We start from the raw sequence: 19,142 nt of genomic DNA on the forward strand, positions 1-19,142 counted from the left end.
TGAAATAGAACTCCTTGTTGTAGAGCACTCATGAAGGGAGACTTCTTAACTATTACTGATATGCTGTTCCCAGGAGTGTTTAAAATTGGGTATAGCTCAAAAAGCCCTCTGTGATTTGGAGTCAGAATTTAGGGCCTGATCCTGAGGTGCTGAGCACATTTGCTTCTCATTAAAGCTAGTGGGAGTAGAAGGTGCTCATTGCCTTGCTGGATTGGGCTGCTGACTCACCTGGCAAACCAAGCGATGGCTCTTTGGCTCTGTCTTGATGGGGAAGGAGGAGTTGCGGGGAGGCGCAAAGGCTGGCTCTTTCACTTTGTAAGAGTTGTTCTACTCTAGGTCTCAGATTCTTTACTTAAAAATAGGAAGGGAGTGCTTGGAGAAACACACAAAATAGGGTTATGTGTCCTGATTCTGGTGGATCAGTGTGGAAACACGGCCTGCTCCCCTTCACCATAATGTTCTCCCATTCTAGGGCAGCCCATCTCTGCTCAGTGAGGTGTAATATGCAGTAGCCAGCGTCCTTCTATGTACCTTCCTCCATCTGCACATTCAGAAGAAGCCTTTTAACAAAGAGAAAATATTCTAGTTTGTTAGTAATGTCTTAGCTGGGGGAGAGGTTTTTGTACAAACCTGCAAAGGAAGCTTTTTCTAGCCTCTCAGTACCATACTGTAAAACAATGTTTACATTTGGTTATAAAATCAAGAGGATTTGTTTTAATGGTACACCTGTTTTAACAAAACCAGGTATGTTTTCAAAAAAATTACTCATTTTAAGGCATTAGTGCACTATTTGAGCTAAACTGGCCAGTTTTTCCAAGCAAAAACACCTTAGGAAACATGAGGGAAAACACTTTTGGGGGATAAAATCCCCCTACTCCCTGTCTCTCCCCCAAATTGTGAAGAAAGGAAAACTTGGTGCACACCATATTTGTTAGAAAATTACATTAATTGAAATAAAACTGTGGATTTTGTAGTATTTTAATGCAATGTATGTTACCTTAGCATATTTAAGAAGCCTACTTTTCCGTATGAAATAGTTTTTTTTTAATTAATGATGTGAAAATCTAGTGATAGCAATATCATTCTCCTGTACTTCTCCTTTAATTCCCTTGAGCATCTTTAAATGGGTCTCTAAATGCTGCATGGACTTGTAAGTTTTGAGCCCTTGTCATATGTTGTTTTCCTGAAGGAGCAAAGTATTAAAAAATACAGTAAGACTAACTGGTTAATATGTTTGGGGGGGGTCTCTTATTCAAGTGAATACATCCCCAAATCGATCATCACAATTAGGCATATATCTGCTCCTAAGGTCTACACATCTGTGAAGGGAGCAAACAGATATTTACTCTCTGACATGGGTGTGTCATGGTGCTACCAAAGGGGAAATGGGTAGGCAGGGCTTGCATATAGCCCAGGATATTCTACCTTTCTGCACTAGTTTGTGGCTGGGGTGGGGGCCTAGAGGGGAGTGCACACTGCACACATTAAAGGGTGTAGCAGTTGCCATTCCTTTGTGCACTCAGCAAGTGGTGTGCCTGCCTTCATCCTCACCCTTCCTCTGAACTTCCACGCATGCAGTGACCCTCTTCTGAAGCCCCTAGTGGAACAGTAGCCAGTAGACCTAAAATTTGTCCCATAGCATACAAATAAAGACTTGTATAAATCTTAAAGAGTTGTTTAAACTCCACTTCTAGGTAAACTCCTGTGTTTGAATCTCTAGGCAGTTTTTTCTTGCATCTGCTGAAGAAATTATTTTCTGCCCACATTTTTGGGCTGTCTTTAGTATAATATTTGTTGGGCTCTCGCAAAATGCACTGTCTGCTCCATAATGTTTTTAAATATCATGCCTAGCGTGCTATAAATACAGTGGTAATTATAAAAATGATCTAGTTTAGATTTGGTGTTGGTGAGCAGTGAGGACCTCGTAGAAGAAATGGTGGTAGGGGACAACCTTGGTTCGAGTGATCATGAGCTGATTCAGTTCAAACTAGATGGAAGGATAAACAAATGTAGATCTGGGATTAGGGTTTTTGACTTCTCGAGAGCTAATTTTAAAGAGTTAAGGAAATTAGTTAGGGAAGTGGATTGGACGGAGGAATTAGTGGATTTGAATGCGGAGGAGGCCTGGAATTACTTTAAGTCGCAGCTGCGGAGACTGTCGGAAGCCTGCATCCCGAGAAAGGGGAAAAAAACCATGGGCAGGAGTCATAGGCCAAACTGGATGAGCAAACAACTCAGAGAGGGGATTAGACAAAAGCAGACAGCTTACAGGGAGTGGAAGAAAGGCAGGATCAGCAAGGAAAGCTACCTTGGCGAGGTCAGAACGTGTAGGGATAAAGTAAGGAAGGCTAAAAGCCGCATTGAACTGGACCTTGCAAAGGGAATCAAAACCAATAGTAAAAGGTTCTACAGCCACATAAATAAGAAGAAAACAAAGAAAGAAGAAGTGGGCCCGCTATACACTGAGGATGGAATGGAGATCAAGGATAACCTAGGCATGGCCCAACATCTAAACAAGTACTTTGCTTCAGTTTTTAATAAGACTAGTGAACCTTGGGATGATGGAGGGATGATAAACGGGAATGTGGATATGGAAGTGGATATTACCGCAACTGAGGTAGAGGCCGTACTTGAACAGCTCGATGGGACGAAGTCGGAGGGCCCAGACAATCTCCATCCGAGGATATTAAAGGAACTGGCGCGTGAAATTGCGAGCCCGTTAGCGAAAATTTTTAAGCAATCGGTAAACTCGGGGGTTGTGCCGTATGATTGGAGGATTGCTAATGTAGTTCCTATTTTTAAGAAAGGGAATAAAAGTGATCCGGGTAATTATAGGCCTGTTAGCTTGACGTCTGTAGTATGCAAGGTCTTGGAAAAAATTTTAAGGGAGAAAGTAGTCAAGGACATAGAGGTCAATGGTAATTGGGACGAATTGCAACACGGATTTACTAAAGGTAGATCGTGCCAAACCAATCTGATCTCCTTCTTTGAGAAGGTGACGGATTACTTAGATAAAGGAAATGCGGTAGATATAATTTACCTAGATTTCAGTAAGGCGTTCGACACGGTTCCGCACGGGGAACTGTTAGTCAAATTGCAAAAGATGGGAATGAATATGAAAGTTGTTAGTTGGATAAGGAACTGGTTAAAGGGGAGACTCCAGAGGGTCGTATTGAAAGGTGAATTGTCAGGCTGGAAGGAGGTCACTAGTGGAGTCCCTCAAGGATCGGTTTTGGGACCGATCTTATTTAACCTTTTTATTACGGACCTTGGTACAAAGAGCGGGAATGTGCTAATAAAGTTTGCGGATGACACGAAGCTGGGGGGTATTGCTAACACGGAGAAGGACAGGGATACTATTCAGGAAGATCTGAACCACCTTGTTAACTGGAGTAATAGGAACAGGATGAAATACAATAGTGAAAAGTGCAAGGTTATGCATTTAGGAACTAATAATAAGAATTTTGGATATACGTTGGGGGCGCATCAGTTGGAAGCGACGGAGGAGGAGAAGGACCTTGGGGTGCTGGTTGATAGCAGGATGACTATGAGTCGCCAATGTGATACGGCTGTTAAAAAAGCAAATGCGATTTTGGGATGCATCAGGCGGGGTATTTCCTGCAAGGATAAGGAGGTGTTAGTACCGTTATACAAGGCGTTGGTGAGACCCCATCTGGAATACTGTGTGCAGTTCTGGTGTCCCATGTTCAAGAAGGATGAATTCAAACTGGAACAGGTTCAGAGACGGGCTACAAGGATGATCCGAGGAATGGAAAAACTGCCTTATGAAAGGAGACTCAAAGAGCTTGGCTTGTTTAGCCTGGCCAAAAGAAGGCTGCGGAGGGATATGCTTACTCTATATAAATATATCAGGGGGGTTAACGTTAGGGAGGGAGAGGAATTATTTAAGTTTAGTACTAATGTAGGCACGAGGACGAATGGGTATAAACTGGATATTAGGAAGTTTAGACTTGAAATTAGACGAAGGTTTCTAACCATTAGGGGAGTGAAGTTCTGGAACAGCCTTCCGAGGGAAGTAGTCGGGGCAAAAGACTTTCCTGGCTTTAAGACAAAGCTCGATAAGTATATGGAGGGGATGTTATGATAGGATTGTCAATTTGGGCAATTGATCTTGGATTACCACCAGATAGGTCTGCTCAATGATCTGCGGGGAGATGTTGGATGACATGGGAACTGAGTTACTGCAGAGAATTCCTTCTTGGGTGCTGGCTGGTGAGTCTTGCCCACATGCTCAGGGTTTAGCTGATCGCCATATTTGGGGTCGGGAAGGAATTTTCCTCCAGGGCGGATTGGCAGGGGCCCTGGAGGTTTTTCGCCTTCCCCTGCAGCATGGGGCACGGGTCGCTTGCTGGTGGTTTCTCTGCAGCTTGAGGTCTTCAAACCAGTTTTGAAGATTTCAATAACTCGATCCTGGGATAGGGGTTGTTATAAAATTGGATGGGTGGGGTTCTGTGGCCTGCCTTGTGCAGGAGGTCAGACTAGATGATCAGATTGGTCCCTTCTGACCTATTAGTCTATGAGTCTATGAGTCTGAGTTGTCAGTCACATCAGGAGCTCTTTAGCATAAGCCTACTTGTGCATGATGATATTCTGGGTAACTTCCACTTTCCTCTAAAGGTGCCTTAACCTTTAAGGTACTTACAAAGAAGCCTTTCTAGTCTTCAATCCTCTTTTTTTGGCCCTCAACACTCCAGTTATAAGATCAATTAGCTGTGACAGGAATTTCAGTGCTGAATGGCTAACAATATCTGGTGCAAATGGGGATGAAATGAACATTGAATATCATGGGTGATGCAGGAACTCAACAAGGTAACATGAAATGTGTATTTCCCAAGAGCTGTCAGGTAGTTATCCTCAATCATCATAAGATTAGAATACACGACTAGATAAACCATTCCCTCCACCATTATGCACTCTTGAAGACAGATATATGAACAAACAGGAATATCATGTAAAATATTCTGTTGATGATACAGGCTTTTGAGATAGATCAAAGTCCAGAAAAGTTAGGCTGTCCATCCTGTTCTTAAAGGACGCCATCCACTGTTGCACCCCTCTTCCTCAATTCCTATTCAATGCAAATGAAGTTCAGGACCCTCGGCACCAGATCGGATCAGACCCCAGAGGACTGTCTTGAAAACATGCATTGAGCACTTTACAACTTGTAGTTCTTTCACTCATTACCAAGACTGTCATGCAGAAAAAAAAATGATCCTTTTTTAATCATTAAAGGACACCATCAAATATTTTATCATGTAAAGTCAGAAGCATATATCTTCAGTAAAACCTCCTACCCAATCTCCACCCCTACGCAAAAGATTCATCCTTGACGTGTAATTTAAAATAAAATCCTATAGCAAGCAATAGCAAAGAGATGCTGATTCTCAGTTCAACACAGACCAGTCTTTGAAACCTGAACTTCCCCACCTCAACTTCCACAAAATTCTGATTTATCCAAAGAATACTCCACACCCCATAACTATCCCCCTCCCTCAAATCTCTGCCTACTCCAAACACCTGCCAAACCTAATGGGTCTTGCAGAATGCTCTAATTGTTAAACTTGAGCTATTCTGGAACAAGGTAGGGAGTAAATCTCTCATTGCCGAAGTTGCGAGGCTGTTGAAGACTTAGAGATTAAGCTTACTCTGTGACTTTTACTTCTGAAGTTACATTAGGTGTGTATGTGCCCTACTTCACTCTAAATGATACCTTCTGGCTCCTTGATGTGTAAGTTGCACAAATTTACACACACTGTAACCATGCATAAAGGAATACGAGTCTAGGGGAGTCCAACTGAGTGCAATGGAGCAAGTGTTACACTAACTTCTTAACTTTGGCCCATAGATCCAAACTGAGGTCTGGAACCAGATCAAAACTTTCCTAAAGCCTGGGGGAAGAGAACACCAGGCAGTTCTATGTCAGACTTATCCTCTTTTTCTGTCTTTTCACAAGCCATTCCTCGCATCAATTTGTGTATTAAATTTGTGCCTCTAGCTCTGAAAATTGAGCTCCCATTTAGGACTGACAACTTTCTGGAAAATCTTTCTTTTTTTTTTAAACTCCATGAGGCATTGCAGCTGCATTTGCACATCAAAATATTTTTAATTTGATTGTCTGAATTTTTTCCAGAAATCAACTTTTTTCCCCCATCAAAATTTTGTCAAACTCCTTGTTTTCATGGACACTTTCTGAAAGGAGTGTGGGACTTTATTTGTCCTACTCATCTAAGAACATGGGAACAGTTTATAATAAAGGTGCTATTTTATTGAGATCGACTATAGCATTTTCCTTGTTTATATACTGAAATCTTGGCTACAAATCTCCTCAGAGCCAGAGCTGCTGTTCAGATAGTTGAAATGTTTACAGTATGACATAGTTGTCCCCATTTGTACCCCTCAGATGACTCTAGGTATGAACGCAGGCTGTATTGTCTCTTACAAAGCTATAGTGTTAACTTTAGGAAAAGATTCTGGATAACTTTGACTAGCAATAACACTTGTAATTATATATTAATGCAAAGAAGGGGGTAATAAAGTCTAATACTTTAACATGTGAACTGATCATAGTATGTATCCAGTTTCCTCCCTCATCTGCAGAACTATAATTTAAGGTGTAATGTGGTGCCTTCTTGGACACATCTGGAATAGCTCACATCCAGAGTGAGAAGATTTGGACTGATGGCCTAAGGGTCCTATCTGCTGTGGCAAATCCTATGGATCAGGGCCAACTCCTCAGCTGGTGTGAAATAATGTATCTACATTGACTTCAATAGATCTATGTTGAATTACACCTCCTGTGGATAAACAGCCTGTGTTTGTACAGGCAATCAGAGCATATGATCAGTGAACCCTTCCAGCCTTGTCTATTCTATATATTTTAATGTGAACACAATTTTCAAAAGACTAAGTGCTTTCATTTCCCACCCCTGGTTGTATGACAATTACAATTTAGGGCAATGTTATACCAGTATGTGACTCTAATATTCAAAAGGACTTGGAAAAATAAGAAAATGTAGTTTGCTGAACAATTAAAATCAGTGGTTTGCAGTTTCATTGAGGTGTATGGTACACAAGTTTTGTAAATGATGTTCCAACCTGCTAATATAATCTTTAGTAACTAATAAGATAATTGTTCTAGCCATCTTCAGTGGTGGCTCATTTTTCACTTACACCAAATTCACCTGAAAAATAACATGGTACCTTCAGACTTATAAGGCAATGTAACCTAAGCTAAAACACCTTTTGTGTGTATCTTCATGTTTTATTCTTATTAAGCTATAAGTGAAACAGAGCTGACTCTGCTGTCATAAGCAAACCAGTATGGCCCCTTCCCTTTCCTTTGAGTCTGCTGTCACCTACACAAACATACAGCCGTCGCGTGTTTTTCTGCTCGAGGCCTTTTCTGTCTGTAAGATGGATCCAGCCCAGGGGAATGACTGTCCGTTCCTGGTGACACTGGAGTAAGTGGTGACTCTGGTTTCTCAACTAACACTAACTACTGATTTGGTATAATATTTATTGGAAATTGCATAACTACAAAATCTTCAGCTATTCAATTCCTGTAATTGGATATCCTTCAACTAATAACCCATCTTCAGCAAGAGCAAAATGATACTGCCATATTTTGCAAGAGTAAATCTTCATGCTGGAATGATTTATGTATCAGTAAAACCAAACAAAAACTAATTGGGTAGGGTGAGACTACCAAAAATTATGTTCATAATGGAAAAACAGAAGTAGAACTAATTACTTTGGTGCAGTGTTCCATATAGTTATCATTCTACAGTCAAATTGGTATTCTGTTTAATTGTACAATTAATGAACATATAAATTACGTTCAGCTTTTCACCACTAAAGAACTTATTTGAATTGCCTCTGTTTAAAACACATATGCGACTCAATGCGCACATTATTAAAATGAGTTTAGCTATCTACGTTCAAGGTATTTCCTAATCATTAAACAATTACTCCCCTGGTGTTTAGATGTTGCTTTTGCTGTTAAAAAATAATTTAATATCCTCTTTGCAAATAAAGAGCTATTAGTCTTACACATACAGATTTCCCTCTCTTCCTGCCCCTCCCCACAAATTCTTGAGGACCTTTTGGTAGAGAAGAATGCTTTCGATCTGCTTTGTAGATTAGAGCTAGGTCACTCTTCAGATTTATTTTTTTTTTCTTCCTCACCCATTATTTTCTCACTTGGAAAAGAGATTATTCCTTTTAGCTTCTCCACGTAATGCATGTTGGTTGTTTTATGCTGGTCACACATCCTATATGTGACATAACATATGCCATTTGAAACTCACCACAAAACACTGCATTAGCAGGTCCACTGCCTCAGTGTGCCTAGAGGGTTAACTAAAAGGTTATAATCTACAGCAAGGATGAGCAACTTTTGAAATCGACTAAAAACCTGTGTCAGATCTTTTTTTTTTTTTTTTAAGAGGCTACATATTGCATAATGCTGAAATGTTTGCTAAGGTAGCATACTGACATACAATTAATCATGTAACCGTGTAAATCCGAAGTGGTCTTAAATATAGAAGTCCTTTATAGCACCACCCTTTTTATTTAAAAAAAAAAAAAAAAGCTTAAACATCAGTCTTTCACTGACCCTTTTTTCAGTGCACAGAAGAGCAGGAGATTAAGAAATGAAAATAACAAAACCAAACCTCTCAATGCTTTTTCCACCTCTGCTTGCCAGTTAGTGTGAAACTCAAGGGTGAGCCTGCCTGTGCACTAAGATGGGCACATCTATATCCATTTTAATGCATCCAACCTGCATAAGATGGAAGAGTTTTCATCTGTCAGTCCATTTCTTCTTTTTGACATTGAATGATTTATTGTAGAGAAGTTACTTTCCCAGATGTACATGCTCCCAAACCCAGCACACAATTTCAAAGACCACCTTCTCAGATTTGGGGAACAGGACTGAGGAAGCAGTTTCTAAAACTGAATGCCCCTTCTATTCTTTGGAACAAAGAAGGGATCAGTCTGCAGTTTGTGCAGTTCTAGTTGCAGTTGAGAAGCCTGGCCGCTGACAACAGCTGCAAGTAGCTCAATTTAAAAAGGATCATTCGCAGTCAAATTTTGAAATGCAGCTGCTTAATTTCAATAAAGCTATTTTAAGCATGTTCAAAATTGGTAGTGTACCTGCAAAACTCTGACTTGCATTCTTGTACTTGGGTCAGAACTGCAGCACCCATGTGGGCAAAATCCAAAAGCAACGGGTGAGTCTTAGAGTCTGAGTTTGATTTGGAAACAATCTGGGTAAGCAGCAAGGTCCAAGGCAGCCTGCTCCCTGCCGTGCCATTGCAGAGTCAAACATTTTAGATGTTAAATTGTATCAGTCAAAAATGCCTTCTTGTGAAGCAACTGAATCTTTCAGGTTTTTTTTCTGAAACTCCCTAGTGTCAGAACTCGGTTGTCTTTCTGAAAGACACCATCTCCTTTCAAAGTGCAAAGAATTTCTCCAGGCATTTACCATGATTCATCCATCACACTTCAGTATATTGCTCCAAATCACTGTACTCTCATCCACTTTAGAGAAAAGCCACATACCTGTGATGACTCGGTGCTCTGTTGCCACATCAGATCATGTTGAACTTTGATGACCACATTCATGAAATGATCAAAGTCCAGCAGTTTTTCCTCACCGCAACTCTTGTTGAATAATGCAGTGCAGTGTCAGGCCACCCTAATGTGCTTCTATAAATCTGCAAATCCCACTTTTTGATCCATGCATAGTAGGTGCTCCATTAATCACAGCTGACAACTTTCAAAACCTCCAATATCTGCAACAGGCTCCCAAAACCCACCAAAAATATCTGCACTCTTTCCTCCATGTTATGAGGCTGGCTTCATAGGTTCTACCTTCATTTTAAAATTTCTGTCATCTATCCATATGTATATCAGTAACTGTCTTACAGCTGCATTGTTTTCTCGTGCTGAAGAAAGGTAAGAACCATCTTGCATAATTTCCTTTAATTTTTCTTCCACATGATCAAACAGGTCTGAAACGCCTCATGAAACTTAGCCCAAAGTGTGTGTGGGGGGGGGGGGGGAGAGGGAAATCCCAAGGATGCCTTTGAAAATTCCACAGAGCACTAGATACTCAGGTGACTTGAGTGAAAATGACCTGTGTGCCTAGTTCCCACTTCAGCCCTTAGATTGGAGTCCAAAGGGTTAGTTTTGCAAAAGCTTTCGGTAAGCACATTTGATCTGTAGTATGAAATAGCTGCCCTAATCTGCTTCCCATTCCACAACTGCAACTCTCAAGTAAACAATGGGAAAACTGGCTTTTACTATGCTTATATAATGCAATGATCAACTAGGTGCACCCTCATCTAATTTTTTAGACTCTTCTTTCAGTAACGTGCTTGTGAGATCATTGCTTTCTTCCAGTGGGCCACAGGAAACAATGAGAATTGCTGAAGTGTCTTGAGTAACCTTGGACTGCAGAGCAAGCAGTGCCTGGAGAATATGGTGTCATATAGTAATGAGGTTCTGAAAATGTTTGTGGCTGACAAAACTGGCTGAGACCTTGACAGCGAGGGCTTGTAGAACTGAGCAGATTTTTAAACAACAATACCACTCTTCTCTGCTTTGAAAATTCCATTGCTTTTTTGGAGTCCCCCACTAGACACTCATCTTCTTTGGGTGCTTTGCAAAAGATTTCTTGAAAATGCTCCTGCTTACTCATTATGGCTAGTTAAAGCACAGAAGTGCGTGCTTAAATCCCATTGACCCTCTGGGTGTAAGTGCTTTGCTGAATTGGGTGCCTTTAATTGTTGAATTTTGCAATCTAGAATATTGGTTTAAGATGAGCTCTATAGTCTTATCTTTTTATCTAGGTTTTGGCTAATGTTTTGTCTCTGGACTCTTGTGTTTTTTAGTCTGTCTTTGCTGCAAGATGCTATGTGAGAACAATGCTATTTAGATGTTTATCGTGTCTTTCCCAAGAAAACACTTCTATACAAGGTATTCCCAAGGGTCATGGATGCTCTCTGGGTTATGTTTGCTAAGAACAAACATGAAGGGGCAATGATAAGTATATCAGAAGAATAGAAATAATTGAAGATGGAAAAAATCTGGCTCCATTGAGGGGCAGATAAATCGTAAACTGACCTTCAGAGAATAACTGATAAGAAATGCAAAGGTAAAAAGTGAAAAGAATGCATTTGAAGCTTGAAAAAATTACTCGTTTTTATCTAAGTACATAAAGAACAAGATGTTAGCGAAGGAGACAATAAGGCCTCTGAAAGCCTACTAGAATAATTTACTGATAGAGGAGGTAAACAAGTGTTTAAAATAAATTGTCTGACTTTAAGGCTTGTCTTCATGGAGACTTAATGTGCAGCAAGACGGTGTGTAAATCTACAGTGCACCATCTTGCCATGCAGTAATGTCCCATTTGGACAAAAGTTCCATAGTGCTCTTTGGCATACTGCTGTTTCAAATGGTAATATATCAAAGCACACTACTGTTTTCAGTGTATGGTACCAGGGCCCACATGAGCACTTAGTGTGGTAAGCTGTGTGCCGTAGAGATGCTCACAGGTGTGCATGCCCTAAACTGGTGTAGACAAACCCTGAAGCAGATGAGTGACCACTACAAAACAGATGTTTTGTTTTAGCCAGGTTTGGAGCAAATGATGGCAAGGATTACTTCTTCTAGGCTTGCAATCCTTGCTAACCCTTTTGAATACCCAGCATGCTATTCCACCTCTCACAGCAAGATCCTCTGAAAATAAGCAAATTCCTAGCTGATGACATCCTCTTTGGAAAGTAGCAACTGCACTTCCTAAGGTTACAAATCACTGTGTGCATTATGCACAGGTACAAGCATATATTATTGCCAACCCATACTATCAAATTGAGTCTGGGGTCTCAAAATCCTGAGTGGCTAAAACTCATAGGAACTTGAACTTTACTTAAAACTAGGTACACTTTTTCATGCTTTTCTCTGAAATCATGAGGGCTAGAAACTTACTTAAAATAAAAGGGAAGGAAAGCTGAATTTTTCACATAATTGCAGAACCTCTGAAGCGACAGCATTAAGAAAACACTAATTATAGCAAGCCATTCAATAAAATCAAGAGTTGGCAATGTGTATGTGTGTATTTCCACTATCTTACAAAATTCTAACCTCTTCCATCATTCTAAATGGTTTTCTGTCTACTTTTGGAAATATTTGGTTTCTCCAGTAGAGTAGGAGCTGCTAGGCAGGTAGAGCAGAATGAAGACTGCAAAAATATTGATAGCTGTCAGAATTGTAAACAAATTCACTTTAGCTATGTTTGTGCCACTTTTGTGTTCATTTTCCACAAACACTCCTGAGAATGTATGTTTGCAGGGCTGTTTATACAACTATTGGAAAATAGTCACACACAATGAATTGTGAACTCCTTTTCCATGAGCACTTACCATTGGAACTCTAGTTCTAGGAAATTCCTAATCAATCTGGAAAGAAGGATGCACCAAGTGACTTAAGAGTGATCAATCTTATCAACTGTTCTCCGCAAGCAGCTCACAAACATAGTAGAAACAAAGGATTGGTTGTATTGAGGCACTTGGAAATTATTGCAAACAACTTCTGGGCGGTTAGTGAACAGGCATGAAATTCATTAGATCACTTACATGTTGCGAACTGTGCGCCAGGACTTCAAAATATGTTGGCTGCTTTGGAGCAGCTGATGAGAGGAAGGAGAGGGCGAGAGAGGTGAAGGATTACCTTGGAGCATTTCTTGTAGAGGTCGCAGAACTGATAGCTGAAAACACACAAAACAAAATACAGAAGCACTTTCCTGAGGGTGAAAGGCTATTGCTATTATGGGGTTTAGGAGTCTTCAATTGGGCTTTTACAACCTCGAGTAGGGCCTCGAGACAAGTCAGAGATGATTCTTACTGTTTATCTGATAAGCTAAATAGTATGAGATGCTCGGGTTAGGGAACAGAGCTGTTGGACCAGGACAAACCCATCTCCGTGCTGAAGCCAACGCAATACAGTGGTGTGAAAAAGTATGCATGTGTGTTTCCCCATTCAGAATTATGCAAGTGTTTCAAGCACTAGCTCTGCACTGACTGCCTGAGTTTGTTGTTCTCCTGATACATCTGTCTCACCTTGGGGAAAAAAATGAATAGATCTAAATGAGGGATCTAAAGAAAACCATGTGTCTGTAAATCAGACCTCTATCCCTGGGAAAGATTAAGGATTTCCTATTCTGGAAGCATTTCCACATTTCCCTACATTGTTTGTTTGTTTGTTTTTTGTTTTTGGTGTTTTTTTTTAACTAATTGACTGATTGAGAAGATGTGCAGGTTCTTATTTTACTCTGCAGTAAATTGATGACTCTTTGTTGATTAAAATAACTGAGTGATTAATACAAAGAGTAATAAATATCAAAATGATGTGAATGGAGAGAAACAGGTGGATTAATTAGGTTTTATCTTAGTGCAACAAAATGTAAAATAATGCAGCAAGGGACATAAAACCAGAATAGGAAATATTCTCAGTGCTCAGAGTATAAACCAATGAACTGGAAGAAATTCCTAGAAGTCTTGGCCTGTGCAGTTCTAAAATTAATATTGAACAACACTAAGTAAAAGCAACCTAAGTCCAGAAATGCATAAGGAAAGGAAATATGTGGAATATCTGCAGAGAGAAGTCTAAGGTAGGGATTAATGAGGACATGCTGGCAAATTGTGTATAGGATTGTGGTCTGCCTGTAATATAAGGAAAGTACAGCAGAGGGCAACCAGACAGACTTGAGGTTGCAACTTTACTTGAAAATATTAGACTATGTGGCAGATTCTGCTTTCACTTACAGCAGTGTTTCCCAAATTGTCCAGCTGCTTTTGTAGGGAAAATCCCTGGCAGGATAAGCCAGTTTACCTGCTGTGTGCACAGGTTTGGCCAGTCGCAGCTCCCACTGGCCACGGTTCTCTGCTCCAGGCCAATGAGAGCTGCTGGAAGCGGCCCGGGCCGAGGGACATGCTGGGCGCCACTTCCAACAGGTCCCTTTGGCCTGCAGCCATGAACCGCGGCCAGTGGGAGCCGTAATCAGCCAAACTTGCGCATGCAGCAGGAAAACAAACTGGCTAGGCCCACCAAGGGCTTTCCCTACACAAGCGGCGTCCCAAGTTTGGGCAATGCTGACTTATACCAATACCAATACAAAGGAATTTCAGCGCAGCATTATGGCCTGATGCTGATGGCTCCAACTAGTAATGACCGATAACTCTAGGTCCTAGTCGTTTTGTCTTTCTCTGTGCATCACTGATCACAACAAACAATAAAAAAGTAGGCTGTTTTAAAGCATGCCAGGGTTTTAAGTTTGACATCTGCAGTTCCCACAAGGTTGGTAGGAAGTATGAATTTTCATACTGGCTGCTGGTTGCCACTTAGAACTTTCTTCATACAAAGATAAATATAATACCTGGCGTGTGTATATATCACTCCATCAGTAGAACTCCAAGCACTTTACAAAGGTGGTCAGTGCCATTATCCTCACTTTGCAGATGGGGAAACTGATACCCAAAGAGGTGAAGTGATTTACCCAAGGTCATCCAGCAGGTCAGTGGCAGAGACAGAAATAGAACCAAGGGCTCCAGAGTCCAGGTTAGTGCTCTATCCATAAAGCTACACGGTCTCATGAAACCCTAGTTTTCCAATTGAATAGTCCCTGTATTCAAACAGAATTCCCAGCTTCCTTAAGGTGCTTGTTTCTCAATGAAAGAGGATCGAAGAGCATGACCAGGATTTTACTGCTACAACAGGACCCTTCAAAATGCTATGCCTGCTCTGGCATTGCTGCACACCACCCAGGAATGTGGTCTTTGGAAAAGAGGAGAATCAGAAAGGTGTGTTTATTGCTGTGCTTAATAGTCTGAAGGTAGAAATGACAAGATAGGGATGCAAAACATGTTTGTTCTCACATTTTGACGTTAGCTTGAGGGCCATGAACTTAAGCTGAAGAGAGGGCTGGCCACTTAAATTTACTTGAGCTAATTTTATTAAACTTGGCATAATTTACTATATGGGATAAACGGTCAAGGACAACAAAAGCAGTAAGTATTTTAGTGGCTGATGGAAAAATGTGAGGTACTAGTCACAATACAAGAGAGCCCTGTATTATTGAATAGCACTGTTATCTCAAGATAATTAAGGATGGGTACACTAACTAGGAATATATACAGCTTGATTAGAGCTTTTACCCAGGATGCAAACCTAACTGATTTAGCTTCAAAATCAGCTGGGTGTCTTCCCTCTACTCCTTCACATTTTTATATGCTGCTAGCAGTTCTTCAATGGAAACAGAAATGGAAGTACTCAGGTTAACACCTACCTATTCCCATGATATTTCTAAGTCAGTGGAAAATAAAGAGCAGGCACTATTCACAGTAAGATAGCCCTTCTTTTCTTAAACTCTGGCATTGGAAGGTTTTAAAAATGTAATGTAAATGTTTTCAATTGAAATTAGAGACAAGGTGGGTGAGGTAATATCTTTCACTGGACCAACTTCTGTTGTGAGAGAAACAAGCTTTCAAGCTACACTGATCTTCAATAGAAATGTCTACTAAAGATATGAAGAACTCTCCAAACCTTCAGTCCAAGGTTACTTTTAGAACCAAAGACTTGATGTTGGTCAGCAGGCTGGGAAGATGAAAAGTAAATGCAGACATTCGTGTGCATGACCCAAAAACCCTGGCCCCTTTAAATTATCAGCAGAGAAGCTGGTCCAGTCTGGCATGGTGTACTGACCCTTGCTGGTATGCCATACCAGATCTTACAGGCTTACTTTCCCCTCTGAATCCCCTGCACCTGGGGGGAAGGCATCTCTCAGCATGGTCCCCCTCCCACCCCACTCCACACATTTAATCTGGCCCTAGCATTGTTCCTGTGATCCACCATTCTTCCCTTCTTTTGAGGACTGAGTGTGGAGAAAAGGAATGGCCTCATTGTGCCAGACATGAGTAGGATTGCCAGGTGTCCAGGTTTTGACCATAATGCCCAGCTGAAAAGGGACCCTGGCAGTTGCAGTCAGCACTGCTGACTAGGCCATTAAAAGTCCAGTCAGTGGGGCTAAGGCAGGCTAATCCCTACCTGTCCTGGCACCTTGCTGTACCCTGGAAGCAGCCAGCAGGTCCAGCTCCTAGGCAGGGTGTGGGGGGCATATGCAATGGCTCCTCCAATGGGAGTTGGAGGGGGGGGGAGTCTGCAGGTGAGAGCAGCATGCAGAGCCTCCAGCACCCTCCTTCCTCCCTTCCCCATCCACAGCCTACAAGTCGGACCCGTTGGCGCCTGCCTTAGTCCTGCTGCACCGCTCACCTGGAGCTGCTCGAGGTAACCTCAAGCCCCAATCCCCTGCCCCAACCCTGAGCCTAGCCACAAACCTTGAGCCCTGTCCTGCATCCCAAACACCTCATCCTTAGCCCCACTCCAGAGCCTGCACCCCCAGCCGGAGCCCTCACTCATTCTGCACCCCAACCTCCTACCCCAGCATAGAGCCCCCTCCCACCTTCCAAACCCCTTGATCCCAGCCCAGCGCACCCTCCTGCACACCAAATCCCTCATCCCTAGCCTCACACCATAGCCCACACCCCCAGCCAGAGCCCTCACTCCCTCTGTGCCCTAGCCCAGAGCCCCCTCCCATGCCCTGAACCCTTCATTTCTGGCCCCACCCTGGAACTTGCACCGCAGACCAGAGCCTGAATGCTATCCCACATTCCAACCCACCGCCTGAGCCCAGAGCCCCCTCCCGTACTCTGAACCCCTCAGCTTCACCCACAAGCCTGGAATCCCCTCATACTCCCCAAACCCCTCATCCCTGGCCCCAACCCAGAGCCCATACCCCCAGCCAGAGCCCTCACCCCCATCCCCTGAGCCAGTCTGGTGAAAATGAGTGAGTGGGGGGGGGAGAGTGAACAACGGAAGCGGGATGAAGTGAATGAGGGTGGGGACTCAGAAGGGACGGGGCAAGTAGAAAGTTGGCAACCCTAATTACAACTGTGTTCCCCATCTTGTTTAGGAAATATGACCCCCCCCCATTCAGCTTACTTTCCTGGTTCATTAGGGCACCAGACCCGCCCCACTTCCCCCCACTAAATGTGTATCTCCACTGGACACCAACCAAGCTGCAACATGAGCACATTGACATAACCTACTCACTGGGTCCCTGAGCTGCTGAGGGAGGAGTGTAAAAAAAACTCTCCCCGCCCATGCCAGTCTGGCATTGAGGGATGAATTCCTTCCGAGTCCCCAAAAGGCAATAGCATGATGCTCACAGCCAGCCTCCAAAACACAGTCCTTAGCTAATCCCATGAGATTGTAGACTGTTGCTCTTGGGCACAGTCTATGGAATGGAGCCTAGGCACTGCCTCCAGCTATGCAGGAGCCAAGGAGCTTCATCCTTCAATAAACCAAGGAGCCCCCCCGAAGTCCATGAGACAGCTGAGTGCCACAAGGAAGGGAGGAAAAAAGGGGAAATTCTAAAACTGGCCCAAGAATTTTCTTTCCTTTGCTAGTTCAGACAAGACCTCCCATCTCTGAGGCTGTGGGATGAGATTAAACTATTTTATAATGGATCCTTAACATAGGTGCTGCCGCACCCCTTGGCTTGAAGTGATTCCTATTCTATATAGAGTTTACAGTTTGGTTCAGTGGCTCTCAGCACCCCCACTATACAAATTGTGCCAGCACCTTTGATCCTTATATTAAATATGACCATTTTTTCTTAGTGTTGGCACAGCACTTGGCAAACTAGGCATGAGCGAAGTGAACTCTAACATAGGAATCCATCCCCCGAACTTCTCCATACAAAATTCTGCCTATTCATAAGTCAACTGGGAATTTGCAAAGCATTGTAGGCCAGATCCCTAATTAGAGTAAACTGGCACAGCTATCGTTAAGTGACTTAATCCTGTCTTTATCAGTTGAGCTACAGAGCTTTACATCATGTGAGGATTATGTACTAAAAACATTCTTTTCATTTAAAAAAAATTGTCAACTCAGATTTGGGTTTGGATTTTGTTTTTGGGTGAATCTACAAAGGTAACATCTTCAAGGTTCATATCTCTGCAAACCTGTTCAGTAAAGATTTAAATAGAAAAAATAAATATAAAGCAAAGAACAATGTGTGTGTATGCGTAACCACCAGCCTTGACATTTTGCATGTAGCACTTTTGTGGTGTTCTGTTAAGGAATATACTGTACTAGAGACTAAAAGATGTATGAAACCAGGATACTGCAAATGTGAATTAGTAAGTTTATGCAGGCGCTGAAGAAGTGGAAACTAAAGGTATGTCTACACTACGGGATTATTCCGATTTTCCGATTCCATAAACGGGTTTTGTAAAACACTCTATAAAGTCGAGTGCACACGGCCATACTAAGCACATTAATTTGGTGGTGTGTGTCCATGTACCGAGGCTAGCGTTGATTTCTGGAGCGTTGCACTGTGGGTAGCTATCCCATAGTTCCCGCAGTCGCCCCCGCCCATTGGAATTCTGGGTTGAGATCCCAATGCATAATGATGCAAAAACAGTGTCTCAGGTGATTCTGGGTAAATGTCGTCACTCATTCCTTCCTCTGTGAAAACAATGGCAGACAATCATTTTGTGCCCTTTTTCCATGGATTGCCATAGCATGGCAACCATGGAGCCCGTTTTGCCTTTTGTCACTGTCACTGTATGTGTATAAGGATCAATTTGTATAGTGGGGGTACTGAAAGCCACTGAAACAAACTGTAAACTATATATAGAATAGGAATCACTTCAAGCCAAGGGACCGCTGACAAAGGCGGTACTGCAGCACTACACGGCAGCATTCATTTGCCTTTGCCTTTGCAAGATAGCAGAGACGGTTATCAGTTGTTCTGTACCATCTGCTGCTGTCATGGGTGCTGCTGGCTGGCCTTCGCTGAGGTTGGCCAGGGGTGCAAAGAGAAAAATGGGAATGACTCCCCGGGTCATTCCCTCCTTTATGTTGTATCTAAAAGTAGAATCAGTCCTGCCTAGAATATGGGGCAAGTGTACTAGAGAAGCAGTGTATCAGAGAACCAGAGAGCACAGCCGCTCTGTGTCAGATCCTGCAGAAATGATGAGCTGCATGCCATTCTAGGG

This window comes from Gopherus evgoodei, chromosome 14 (genome assembly GCF_007399415.2).
Source record: "Gopherus evgoodei ecotype Sinaloan lineage chromosome 14, rGopEvg1_v1.p, whole genome shotgun sequence".
NCBI classification, from domain to species: domain Eukaryota; kingdom Metazoa; phylum Chordata; order Testudines; family Testudinidae; genus Gopherus; species Gopherus evgoodei.